This window comes from Ceratotherium simum, chromosome 2 (genome assembly GCF_057802395.1).
Source record: "Ceratotherium simum simum isolate JZ-2026a chromosome 2, ASM5780239v1, whole genome shotgun sequence".
NCBI lineage: Eukaryota > Metazoa > Chordata > Mammalia > Perissodactyla > Rhinocerotidae > Ceratotherium > Ceratotherium simum.
The window spans coordinates 88,206,983-88,222,212 of NC_141901.1; positions in this window are offsets into that span (position 1 = coordinate 88,206,983).

Here is a 15,230-nt window from a genome sequence, read left to right on the forward strand (position 1 = left end):
GGAAGTCCCACACTGAAGCCAAGGTTAACAGGAAAAAACAGCAACAGGTTACACTAAAATATGGGGTGATCGGAAAAGAGGGGATTATAGCCAAGGGAATGACATACTGTGAGCCCTTTCTTTGAATAGTGAGATAGTGATAAAAGAAAAGCTCTCCTTTCACCTCTTCCTAGAGTTTCCTTAGGAGAAGCAGAGGCCGCTACAGGCGCTATTCAGGGATTGCAGCAGCAGCATCTCATCTCAGAAGAAAACTAAAAGAGGTTAACTATTAACTTGTTCTTCTCTTTGTTTCTTTGAACCAAGAGTAAATTTGTATTTTGTATCCAATGATCAATCTCCTAGTTCAAATTGTGTGATAATAGAGTACAATGGTTAAGAGCACAGGCTTTGGAACCAGAAAGACCTAGGTTTAAATTCTTTATCATTTTATTAATTATGTGACCTAGAGAAAGTTATTGAAGCTCAATTAAAATTTCAGTTTCTTCATTTATAAATGAGATAATGTATGTAAAGCATTTGGGACATTTCTATATCATGATAAGTTCATGGTAGTGATTCTTATGTACAAAGGTAGTAGAGATTTCATGAACTCATGAGAAGTGAGTCAATCTCTTGAAATTCACCTGGAGGCTTTCTGATACCTTTGTATTTATTTTGAAGAAAATGTCTCCAATTCCCTGGAATTGCAGAAGCTAACAAGGCCTATCAAAAGTCATTTAATGAAGAGAGATGAGGGGGATGGACAAGACAACAGCAAGAGAAAGGAGGCTGTTATGCAAATATATGTTCATTTACATAATCACACAAAGGCAAGCTTAGAAAGAGACTCTAAAAAGGTTCCAAGATAAAAGTTTTCTGCCTACTATTTGACTATTCTACCTGTTATTTTGACTATTTATTATTAACTACAATAATTTGTTATTGGATAGACAGTATAAAAAAGTTGTAAATTATAATGTCAATAACCTAAATTGTGAGTAGAGGGAGAAGTAAAAGTACAGAGTTTCTATTTGCTATTGAAGTTAAGTTGTTATCAGCTTAAAATAGGATGGTATAGGTGTAAGATATTTTATGTAAACCACATGGTAACCACAAAGGAAAAACCTGTAGTAAATACACAAAAGATTAAGATAAATAAATCAAAGCATACCACCACAAGAAGTCATGAAAACAAAAAGGAAGAGAGAAAGAGAGGAAAAAAGGAAGAAAGGAACTGCAAAACAGTCAGCAAAACAATCCACAAGATGGCAATAGTAAGTCCTTATCTATCAATAATTACTTTAAATGTAAATGGATTAAATTCTCCAATCAAGAAATAGAATGACTGAATGGATTGAAAAACAAGATCCAATGATACTGCTACCTGCCAAGAGACTGACTCTCGCTGTAAGAAAACACATAGACTCAAAGTGAAGGGATGGGAAAAGATATTTCAAGTAAATGGTAACCATAAGAGAGCAAGAGTAGCTATACTTATATCAGACAAAATACAATTTAGACTAAAAATGGTTACAAGAGACAAGAATGTCAATATATAATGACAAAGGAGTCAGTTTATCAAGAAAGATATAATGATTGTAAATATTTATGCTCCTAACATCAGAGCACCTAAATATATATAGTGTACTAACAGAACTAAAAGAAGAAAGAAACAACAATACAATAATAATAGAAAACTTTAATACCTAATTCATAACAATAGAAAAATCATCAGATGGGAAATCAAGAAACAGCAAATTTGAACAATGTTATAGAAAAACTGGACCTAGCAGACATATATAGAACATTCCATCTAACAGCAGCAGAATACACATTCTTTTCTAGCACACACAGAACATTCTCCAGGATAGATCATATGTTAGGCCACAAAACATGTCTCAACAAATTCAAGAAGGTAGAAATCATATCAAGTGTCTTTTCCAAACATAATGCCATGAAACTAGAAATCATAACAGGAGTAAAATTGGAAAATTTGCAAATACATGGAAATTAAACAACACTCTCTTGAAGAATCAATGGGTTTTAAAAAAAATAAAAAGGGAAATAAAAAAATATCCTTAGGGCCAGCCCCACGGCCTAGTGGTTAAGTTCAGTGCTCTCCACTTCGATGGCCCAGGTTCGGTTCCTGGGCAGGGACATACACCATTTGTTGGCAGCCATGCTGTGACAGTGACTCACATACAAAATAGAGGAAGATTGGCACAGATGTTAGCTCAGGTTGAATCTTCCTTAGCAAACAAACAAACAAACAAACAAAAAATATATATATATATCTTGAGACAAATGAAAATGAAAACAAACCAAAACTTATAACAGAGCAAAAGTAGTTCTAAGAGGAAAGTTTATAGCTATAAATGCCAACATTAAGGGAAAAAAAACGGTCTCGGGGCCGGCCTGGTGGCACAAGCAGTTAAGTGCGCATGCTCCACTGCAGCAGCCCAGGGTCCACTGATTCGGATCCTGGGTACGCACCGATGCACTGCTTGTGGAGTCATGCTGTGGCGGCCTCCCATATAAAGTAGAGGAAGATGGTCACGGGTGTTAGCTCAGGGCCAGTCTTCCTCAGAAAAAAGAGGAGGATTGGCATCAGATGTTAGCTCAGGGCTGATCTTCCTCACAAAAAAAAAAAAAAAAAGAAAAACAAGGTCTCAAATAAACAACATAAAATTATATACCTCAAGGAATTAGAAAACTAAAAACAAACTGAGCCCAAAGTTAGTAAAATAAAGGAAATAATGAAGATTAGAGCAAAGTAAATGGAATAGAGAATAGGCAAATAGAAAAGATTAATGAAACTAAGAGTTGGTATTTGAACAGATAAACAAAATTCATGAAACTTTAGCTAGACATACTAAGAAAAAAAGGGAAAAGACAAATAAATAAAATTGTAAATAAAATAGGTGACATTACAACTGACAGGACAGAAATACAAAGGATAGTAAGAGACTGCTATAAACAATAATATACCAACAAGTTGGACAACCTAGAAGAAATAGATAAAGTCCTAGAAACGTACAAATTACCAATGCTGAATCATGAAGAAGTAGAAAATCTGAACAGACCAATAATGAGTAATGAGATTGAATCAGTTATCAAATCTTCCAAACAAAGAAAAGCCCGGGACCAGATGGTTTTGCTGGTGAATTCTACCAGACATTTAAATGAGAAGGAACACCAATCCTTCTCACATTCTTCCAAAAAATTGAAGAGGAAGGAACACTCGCAAATTCATTTTATGAGGCCAAATTCATTTACCCTGACTCCAAAGCCAGATAAGGACACTACAAGAAAATAAAATTACAGGCCTATATCTCTGATGAATATACGTACAATATTCTCAATAAAATACTAGCAAACCAAATTTAACAGTACATTAAAAGGACCATACACCACAATCAAGTGGGATTTATATATGAGATGCAAGGATGGTTCAAAATACACAAACCAATAAATGTGATACACCACATTAATAGAATAAAGATAAAAATCATATGATCATTTCAATAAAGGCAGAAAGGGCATTTGACAAAATTCATCATCCTTTTATGATAAAAATTCTCAACAAATTTGATATAGAAGGACTATACCTCAACATAATAAAGATCATATATGACAAGCCCATACATAACATCATATTCAATAGTGAACAGTTGAAAGCTTTTCCTCTAAGATCAGGAACAAGATAAGGGGGCCCACACTCACTAGCCCTATTCAACATAGTACTAGATGTCCAAGTCAGAGCAATTAGGCAATGAGAAAAGTAAAAATTGGAAAGGAAGAAATTGAAATTGTCTCTGATATGATGGGATACAATCTTATATAGAGAAAATCCTAATTAATCCACCCAAAAAAACCTGTTAGAAGTATAAATTGAATTCAATAGAGTTGCAGTACACAAAATCAGCATACAAAAATCCGTTGTGTGCCGGCCCCATGGCTCAGCGGTTAAGTGCCCGCGCTCCGCTGCTGGCGGCCCGGGTTCGTTCGAGGCGCGCACCAACACACCGCCTCTCCAGCCATGCTGAGGCCGCGTCCCACATACAGCAACTAGAAGGATGTGCAGCTATGACCTACAACTATCTGCTGGGGCTTTGGGGGAAAAAATAAATAAATAAAAAATCCGTTGTGTTTCTATACACTAACAATGAATTATCTGAAAAAGAAATAAAGAAAACAATCTCATTTACAATAGCATCAAAAAAGAATAAAATACTTAGGAATAAATTTAACCAATGAGATGAAAGATCTGTACACTGAAAACATTAAGGTATTGATGAAAGAAATTAATGAAGACATGAATAAATAGAAACATAGCCCATGTTCATAGATCAGAAGAATTAATATTATTAAATTGTCCATACTACCCAAAGCCATCTATAGATTCAATGCCATCCCTATCAAAATTTCAATGGCATTTTTTACAGAAATAGAACAGTCTTGAGAAGGAAGAACAAAGCTGGAACCATGACACTTCCTGATTTTGAACTATATTATGAAGCTATAGTAATCAAAATACTATGGCACTGGCATAAAAACAGACATATAGCTCAATGGAACAGAATAGAGAGCCCAGAAATAAACCCATGCATATATGGTCACCTAATATTTGACAAGGGAGCCAAGAATAATCAATGGGGAAAAGATGGTTTCTTCAATAACTGCTATTGGGAGATCTCAATATTCACATGTAAAAGAACATAATTTGACCCCTATCTTACATCATTCACAAAAATTAACTTGAAGTGGATTAAAGAGTTATATGTAAGAACTGAAGCCATAAAACTCCTAGAAGAAAACATGGGGAAAAATCTTCTTGACATTGGTCTTGGGAATGATTTTTTTTGGATATGACACCAAAGGCACAGACGACAAAAGCAAAAATGAACAAGTGGGACTACATCAAACTATAAAGCTTTCACACAACAAAGAAAACACAAAATGAAAAGACAACCTACAGAATGGGAGACAATATTTGCAAACCATATATCTGATTAAGGATCAATATCCAAAATATATAAGGAACTCATACAACTCAATGGCAAAAAACCGATCTGATTAAATGATGGGCAAAGGACCTGAATAGACATTTTTCCATAAAAGACATACAAAAGACCAACAGGCACATGAAAAGGTGCTCAATGCCACTAATCAGCAGGGAAATGCAAATCAAAACTACAATGAGACATCACCTCACACCTGTTAGAATGGCTGTTATCAAAAATACAAGAGATAACGGATGCTGATGAAGATGTAGAGAAAAGAAACCCATTGTGCACTGTTGGTGGGAATGTAAATTGGTGTAGCCACCAGGGAAAGCAGTATGGAGGATCCTCAACAAACTAAAAATAGAACCATACTTGATCCAGAAATCTCACTTCTGGGTATATATCCAAAGAAAATGAAATCATTATCTTGAAGAGATATCTGCACATCCATGTTCTTTGCAGCATTATTCACGATAGTCAAGACATGGAAAAAAACCTAAGTGTCTTTCAACGGATAAATGGATAAAGAAAATGTGGGAGATATATGTAATGAGATCTTATTCAGCCGCAGAACAGAAAGAAATCCTTCCATTTGTGACAACATGGATGAAACTGGAGGACATTATGTTAAGCGAAATAAGTTGGAGAGAGATAGACAAATGCTGTATAATCTCACTGGGACATGGAATCTAAAAATGCAAACTCATAGAAGCACTGACTTTGGTGTTTGGTAGAGTATGGTGTTTGGCAGGGGCTATGGGGTGGGGAGATGTTGGTCAGAGATTACGAACTTCCAGTTACAAGATGAATAAATTCTGGGGATGTAATGTAAAGCATGATGACTATAGTTATCGATGGTGCATTGTGCACTTGAAAGTTGCTGAGAGAAGAGATCTTAAATGTTCTCAATACACACACAAAAATGGTAACTAAGTGGGGCCCAGCCTGGTGGCACAGCAGTTCAGTGCACGCGCTGTGCTGTGGCAGGGCGGTTACAATCCCAGGCGTGCGCCCACGCACCACTTGCTGGGCCATGCTGTGGTGGCATCCCATATCAAGTGGGGGAAGATGGGCACGGGTGTTAGCCCAGGGTCAATCTTCCTCAGCAAAAAGAGGAGGATTGGCGACAGGTGTTAGCTTAGGGCTGATCTTCCTCACAAAAAAAAAAAATGGTAACTATGTGAAGTGATGAGTGTATTAACTACAACTAATCTTATTGTGGTATTCACTTCACAATACATATGTATATCAAATCATCACATTGTACACCTCAATCTTACACAATGTTATATGTCAATTATGTCTCAATAAAGCCTGAAAAAATAAAATAAATAAGTCATTTGGTTGGAGGGATGAGGTGAATAGGACTAGAGCAAGAGAAAGGAGACTATAATGCAAATATATGGTCATTCATGCTGTCATGCAGGGACAAGCTTAGGCAGAGAGTCTAAACAGTTTCCCAGATAAAAGTTTTCTGGCTATTACTTAACCATTTAGAATTTATATAAGATCTCAAGGTTTATAATTTCTCCACAGAATGCATCACTCCAGGCCTAAACCTCCCCTCGAGGTAAATTTTATTTTCTCCGTAGATTTTTTTGTATCAGCCTTAGAACTCTACCTTCCATTGCTTTCAGAAACATTGAAGTCAGTCCCACTTTCAGTTAGAAAGTAGAAATCACATTTTCCCCATAAAACTAACCAAAATGGGTAAGTGCTCTTACTCTCTCTTTTTCTTTTTTCTCTCCTTCCCACACCATTTGTCTATCTATCTATCTATCTATCTATCTATCTATCTATCTATCTATCTATCTATCTATCTATCTGTCTGTGTCTGTCTGTCTGTCTATCTACCTACCTACCTACCTATTTATCTGTAGCTGCAGATGCAAAGACAATATTTCATAATTTATAAATTTACAAAGATTTTTGGGCTGGCATGATGGATTGGAATCTGTTAACTCCAGTTGCAGAGCTAGTTCTGCTTGCTGAATTTTTCCAGTGGAACTTCTGCTGAGTTTTTAGTAATTCAAGAACCTGGAGGGCTCTGCTGGAAAGCAGAGAGAGAGAAAGTGGAGGGAGTGAGGGAGGGAGAGAGTGAGAGAGAGATTTATTGATTTGTAATCCTTCATGCTTAGATTCCAAAGACCTGCTAGAACAAACGGTTGATAATACACATACGGTCGATTTCACCCTCAAAACCGCAGAACGGAAATCTGTTGAAGCTGCAACAGATCCCCAATCCAACTCGCTCCTTGATTGGATAGAAGTGATCAGTCCATTACTCCAGCAGACCCAAAAGTCTTGCCTTCTCTAAGGGAAAACAAAATTTACTCTACTCTGTCTTGTTATTTTAAACACAATGTCTTACACAGAATAAAGTAAGCTATGAGACACATAAGTAAGTAGGAAAATATGACTCATCAAGAGAAAATACAGTAGGGTTCATTCCCACAGATGCCCCAGATGTTGGAGTCAGTGAACAGGAACTGTAAAATAATTTTCATAAGTATTTAAAGACATTAGATGAAAAATTCACCAAATGGATTAAAAGATGGAGAATGTCAACAGGGAAAATGAAATCTCTAAAAGAGAACCAAATCAATGTCCTAGAAGTTAAAAATTCCATATCATAAATTAAGAATTTATTGGGTGGGCTTGATAGCAGACTGGTAGCAAAAGAATCAGTAAACTTGAAAATAGTCAAGAGAAATTAGAAATTATCCGAACTAGAGCACATAAAGGGAAAAAATATAGGTATAAAGGAAATATTTGAGGCTCTCTCATCTAGAGATAATTCAAGGTGAAAGAAGGATATTGAGAAATGGAGATTTCATAGCAAATGGCTATTTCACATTTATCTTATAAATAATTACTGAAAGCCATGTAAAGTTTTAATTGTTACTGGTGTTAGGTGTTAGTCCCCGCCCCGCGCCTTGAACTTCACTATTTTCAGATTGCTTAAATCTAAAATCAACAGAAAGTTTTTTTCAATTAAATTGAAATTGTTATTTATATATATATAATATTTATATGTATATAAAGCTATGCATGTTATATAAAACATATATATTATATATGTAAATATATTTGGTCCATTTGTTTCCCTACTCCACTCTTTCAGCCAGTTCATTTTTAAAGGTACTTAGAATTCTGTTGCACTCTTTCATGGAATAACTCTTGCTTTCGATACAAATTCTAGACTTAAGCGGGATGATTTTTTATTTCTCCACCCACAGGCACAGATAACATGTATGTGCAGACAAATACACAATAAAAAATGCTTAAAGAACAATAATCTCTGCCCAGAATTCTCTCTTTAGAAGTGCTTCTGTATTCCTTAATTTGTTCCTAGTATTTATCCTCTACTAATATTCTGTGTTATTTATGACCCAAGAATGCCAATGATTCTTGAAGATGTCATGATTTTCTGCCTTCCTCCTTGACTCCAGTGTTTCCCCCTCCCAATTGGAATGTTCCATATTACAAATACCACCCGAATAAGTTCTCAAGATACCTAATAACCCAACAATGTAGTCTATGAAAAATTTGACTAATTCTTCCAATTACACACATTCTACACCTTCTTCTGAACCACTATAGTACTTAAAAAATATTGTATTTCAATTATAAAAGCAACATCATTTTTTAAAAGTAGAAAGTAAATTAAAGTTATAAAATAAAATTAACAATATTTAAAAGCCTGAAACCTATAGATAATCGCTGTGAACATTTTGGAGTCTTTCTTTTTAGATTTAGGTGTATATGTCTGTCCTTTTCACTTATGTCTCTTCCCTGCTTCCCACCCAACCTCTCCATCCCACCCCATCACTTTCTGAGTCACTGACGCAAGATTGTTAGCTGAGCTTTTCTTGTCTTTGGCCCCACCCATACCCTTATGGTAACTCTAACATATAAGCAAAGTGGACTAATATCAGCACCACCCAACACAATCCAAACATATATGCTCTCTGACCAATTGTTTATTGTAATTAATGTATCATAATGGATGAACATACACCGAGTTATTCAGCAGAATCAAGCATAAATAGCAGCACTTGCACATCTTGAGAAAGAGTTATCCCATTTTTATGCTGATATAGATACTGGGTTTGAACCAGGACGCAGAACTGGGAGGAGAGTAATCTATCTTCCCACCTTATTTTAGACAAGTGGAGTTTTTCCATTTCATGAGGAAAAGTACTGGTAGACTAGAGAATGTTTTTGTCCGTTTGGTGGGCATTTATCTTTTTTTTTTTTTAATATCTGTATCTCAACACTTTTCTTATTTTTGCACAACTCCCTCCCACTTTGTGGGTTTTTAAGGAATAAACAAGCCTGTCTTCCACAGTGGGGGCTAAAGAGGTCAGATATTCCCTCTCCCTACTCTGCCAGCTGCTGTGAGGATACTTGACCAATTATCTGTTCTTGTCTAGGACTCCGGACCTTGAGGAAGTGTTGCTGAGACAGAGATAGTTGATATCTCTGTTGCAGCATCAACATTCCAGAAGCAGCAGCTACTCGTTTCCTCTGGCAGCAGTACCGGAAGTTCTTCCTGTGGTGTGACTTCACTTTGTTTCATGCTGCCTAGATTCTCCAGCTTCCTGCCCATGCTTTCAACTGAGAATCTCCAGGCTTCCTTTTCCTAATAAGTTTCTGACTATGGAGAGGAAATGGAGTAGTTGATACACAATGGGGAGCATGAAAGAGTATGGATAGACCTCCAGCCATCCCTTGGAACATCTCCACATACTTCTATGTCTAGAGCTAAAGTTAATGGAAGACTACCATAACACTTTACACGCAAGAGCTTGTGTTATTTGGGAATAAATGTCTAGGTAAACCTACCAAGTAAAGCCTCCTGTTCTAGTGAAGTGTTGGCTGAAGGCCAATGGTACATTGAACAGGTAGGGCAGGAGGGAGTCGTATATTCTAACTATGACTTCATAAATACACACAGAAAGATCACAACTTCTGCTCATATTGTTTTCATTATTGTGTTATGAATATATGTGCATAGTTTAATTAATATCTCTTTTCCTTTCTCTCCTTTTGCCCTAGTCCTTATATGCATAATATTAACATAATATCATAATAGAACTACAGAGTAATGGACACTGTATACTGATCCTGGGCTCCAAGTAGGATGTAGTAACCAATGAGACTTTGAATTATTTCCCGTAGGGAAGTAGATGTACCCTTTTTTTGTTGTATAAAGAATACTTATGTTAGAATTGAGCCACTTTTGGGGGGAATGAGAAGTGTTAGTATCAGAAGAAGGGTGTAGATGGGTATTTGTCAAGTTCTTTTGTTTGTTTTTATGTCGAAATCACCTGAATGCTCTTTTTTGGGGAAATATCCTTTGGACAATTCATGCTTTGAGATATGGACTCATGTCCCAACACAAAACTTAGAGAGAACAAATAACTTTCACTCCAATTTCTGACGTATAGAGTCATCCATTTGATGCTCATCCTAGCACTTTTAATCCTGAACGAGTGGTACATAACCAAAGACCATTAAAAAGTCATTCACGGTGGCATTAAGAGTCCAATAGTGACAGCAACAAATTTCCAGTGTTTTTAATCCAAAAGATGGTTATTTCTGTGGCATTCTCCAGCCTGGACTCCTGCAACCTAGTCTCCTTTGGTTTCTGCCCATTTTCTGAGCTTGGTCCCCAGATTTCTCCTGTTGATTCATGAGTTACCTAATATCCTTCCAGTGAGTACCTTTATTGCTCTCACTAGCAACGTTCTCAGTTGCATACAAGAATAAGAAGAATTCTAATATACTTAGTTCATCTCAATAAACCTTAATTTTCAAATGTAAATGATTTTTTTTTAAAGTGACATAGTAGGCTTTTTGTCAATCATTTGAAGTGTAGTGAATGTAAAACACCTAGAATGGTGTCAGGGCTATAAAAAGTGCTAGATTATTGTAATAATGATCATCTTAATTGTTATATTAATATATGTTTATATTAGTAAATTATTATTACTAATCATTTTCAGCGCTGTGACTTTTTAACATTTGTGAAGATTGGAAGGGGATGCATCAGAGGCTGATAATCAGAAGGCACAAATTGAAAGTCAGTCGTGTACTTTGAGTGTACAGCCCTGTGACACTCATCTTGTCTTATATTCTGGTCATCTCTCTACTGGCTTAACTGGCTCAGTTCAGTAATCCTTGGGGTCAGATATATGTGTTACTATCCCTCTGTTCCCAGCCCTCTCTGGCGGAGTCCTATACACCAGAGGGGGTCCTCAATGATCATTCACTGACCTCTTCCTCAGCTGTGATTTAGTGAGTCTTCCCTGGGGTAACTAAGCTGAAAGATCTTTCTTAAAGTGTACATCCAAGAAAGAACAGAAAAACCGGCTTATCTATTTTTACATTTTTGTTATAAATGTGCATATTGAAATGAGTGAGTAATTATTCCCTCTTTGCTGTAGTTTTCTACACGTCCCTTTTGTTACCTTTATTGATTCCTTGTCTTCTAAATATACACTCAGGCAATTCAAATCTGATTTAAAGGCGCAAATATTTTGTGATCTGTTTTACATATCAATCCTGTAAAATGAGACCTTCACTCCCTCCTGTGACACTCCAGTGAAAACACCTTCAACAAAATCACTACTAATCTCCTATTGGTTAAACCAAATCAACGTCTTTTAGCACTTATTTTTTTGGAACTTGTAGAAGAATTGGACACTGTTCATTTCTCTCTCTTTGACACATCTTTTGCCACCTCAACTTGCATGACACCACATGCTGCTCTTCATATTCTTCTGTTTTGGGCTATTATCCCTTTTTCCTTAAATGTTGGTGTTACTCACGCTTCCACCTACAATCTTCTTCTTAGCCTATGTACGTTCCCAGTTGACAGTATGCAAGGACATGGTTTATTATGTTATCTGTATTCTAACAGATATGAACAGCATGTCTCCTGAGCTCCAGGTATATTTCTAACCATCCACTGCACATGTTTACTTGGACGTCCCCACAGCACTCAAACTCAACATGCTACAAACTAAAATCACTACCTTTCCTTTCAGAACCTTTCCTGTGGGTCATCCCTAACTTCCCTCTTTACTTCACAGCTTATATAATCCGATCTTTTCCATCTTTTTATCTCTGCACTCAAAACTGTCCTTCTCTGAATCTCCAATGGCAATGTTCAGTTTAGTTCTTACTACTTCTTTCCTCAAATCTATCTTGCGTATCCTTCTAAAATGCAAATCTACTCTTTAGTTCTGTCCCCATTTCTATAGGTAAAGTCAAAATCCCTTTTACGAGCAGAAAAAAAATCCTTAATGACCTTGTCAGTCCCTACCTTTCCAGCTCTCCCCTCCATCAGAACTCTCAATTCCAATATTCAGCTATTGAACTATTCACAGTTCTCAAATTCTTCTGCCTGGAGTGCCCTTGTCCTCTTGCCTGCTCGGAGAATTTCTGATTGATCTTCTAAAGTCAAGATGCATGTTCTGTAAGAGTTTTCTCACAGTGCTTCTGTGTCTGCCTGCATTACAACACTTATTATATGGCATTAGCACAAATTGATTACACACTATTCCACCCATTTGACTGTGAATTCCCTGTATTTTATTTATTTTTGTGTCCCCAGGGCTAAAAAAGTTAAGAAAGAAGGATATTCTTAATTTTCTGTGTATATTATTAAGTCCTTGGAATAGTTTTGAGAACAAAGGATAGCCCTTTAATATATTTGTTTGTATTAAAATTTTCTGACCAGTGTAGGGACAACAGCTTGATGAACATAGTTTACAGACTGAAAAAACTGAGATACAGGCGTTCAGCACCACTAAAAGTTCAAGAAGAAAACTCTCTTCTGCCATATTGTTTGAATTAACTGTCTCAACTGTTCTGCTGAGGAATCAACTTTTAGGTTAAAAGCCCCATTTATATAGTAATTTATAGTAATTTCAAAAACCTCCTACTCTCCCTTATTTCCCTTAGAGGGAAAAAAAAAACAAACTTGAAAGCTGACTTTTTTTAGAACTTTGCTTCTTCTAAAAATGTGGTTCTTTAGATAAAGAAGAAGAGTGATTATGAGAGTTTAAATAAAGAATGAGGTACTTTATCATAGCTTTGGAAAGAATTCTTAACACACTACCTGCATGCATAATTGTTAACTATACTTTTACTGGCCTCCTCTCTCTCTTCCTGCTGCCATTCTGCAAGCCAAAAAACAGATTGCATTCAGAATCCCTATGAAAATATCAGCCACTATCATGCGACAACCGTGATGATTCACAAAGTAAAGTCCTTTGGAAAAGAGGAAAGCCACCCGATCATCATACAGACATTGGTTTTCTTCTATTTGAAGGTCTAGCACCAAAAAACCATTAGCACAGGTTTTTAATTGTTCAGCTAATTTACCTTAGAATAACAACATGTGGCCCTTGAGATGAGCTGGACCTCATGAAAACGGCTGACTTATGTGTCAGAAATCTGTAGACACCAGCCTAGTTCACCTGATACTGACATGTGGTAAAGGTCTCTATTACAAAGTCATCTTAATATCTGGAAAAAAACACAGCACGTCATAAACTGTACTTCCTGTGTGTGCTTATATGTCTGTGGGTGTGCACATGTGTTTCCATATTCATGGTGCCAGTCTGTCTGTGCAAATGAGAGCTACTGAAAATACTGAAGCTAGGAAAAGCAGTGCCTCAAACACTCAGCCAAAGGAAACATCCCTTGGGTTTAATTGCCTAAAGGGGAAAAATATACATGATAATTTCCCAGGCCATGAGGAGAGAGGGATTTTTTATCTACTTTACTCTTGGAACATGAGATAATTAACTGGTGAAAATAGAGAGATAATGCTTAGTGCCATGTAAGAGGTAGTAATATAAAAGACCACGTAGGACCAGATCCAGGTTTTTGTGGCACCTGAAGCTTATTCAACTTGGGAGAATCCTCTTTTAGAAAAATTATCTGGAAATTACAAATATGAAGTTAGGCAGAAGATCTTGGAAGGGGCCTATAAAACAAGGGTACTGAAACTTAAGCCACATTATCTTCACTATGAATCTTCCTCTATAGCCTAGAAATCTGGAAATCTCTTGAAGAGGAAAGAAAGAATCCATGAGAAAATGTGACTGTCAGAACTGCAGAATCGTCTTTCATCTTCTCATGGATACAGGTGGTCACCAACCAGGCAAGAACTGAATGTTATATCTGTATAATATGCAATACTTTGAATTGGTACGCATGGTTTCTGGAAGTTGAGAAATGTTTGAATTGATACCTCATAACTTCTATATTTCATATCATCATTTCCTCTATTGTTTCAGGATAATCTCTTCATGCTTAACAGCCTGAAATAGTCAGGCTTGGGTAACAGATTCTCAAATCTTAGTGGCTTAGCCCAACTTTTGTTCATTCTCACTGATACTACATGTCCAATGGGACTGAGGAAGGTGTCACCATTTTATAGTTTCAGCGTCTGTTACATATGTCCTCCAAGGCTGCTGTGGCAACGAAAGAGAGCATGGTGTAAAGAAGATAGTCTAACAGCCCATACATGCCTTGTATGTATATCCAAAATGATATATGTCACATCTACTTACGGCCCTTTGTCCAGAGCTTTTCATGTGGACTTGTTTAACACAAGGGCTTTGGGAAACGCTGGGGAGCAGATAAAGTGTTTTGCGTACACACACAGCTGTACTCACCTACAGTATGGAGAATATTTGGGCTTTCTCTTTAACCAATCATCACAAAGAGACTTCATTTCTAATCTTTATACATATATGGAAACTTAAGATCTATGCCATATATATTTAATAATTAGCATGATGATTGGTATATAGCGAGCTCTTAAAAATGTTTGTTGAGGGCCAGCCCTGTGGCCTAGTGGTTAAGTTCAATGCGCTCTGCTTTGGCAGCCCAGGTTCTGTTCCTGGGCGTGGACTTACAACATTCATTGGCAGCCATGCTGTGGCAGCAACCCACATACAAAACAGAGGAAGATTGGCACAGATGTTAGCTCAGGGCGAATCTTACTCAAGCAAAAGAAGGAAGATTGGCAACAGATGTTAGCTCAGGGTGAATCTTCCTCAGCAAAAAAAAAAAATGTTTGTTCAATAAATGAGCGTATGAAGGACTAAATGAATGAATATAGACCATTCATAATGACCCTAATTCCTGTAAGAAGCAAAAAGCAAACACATATCCTAAAATATCCAGAAAGAAATCCCTAATACTATAACTTAACTCTGT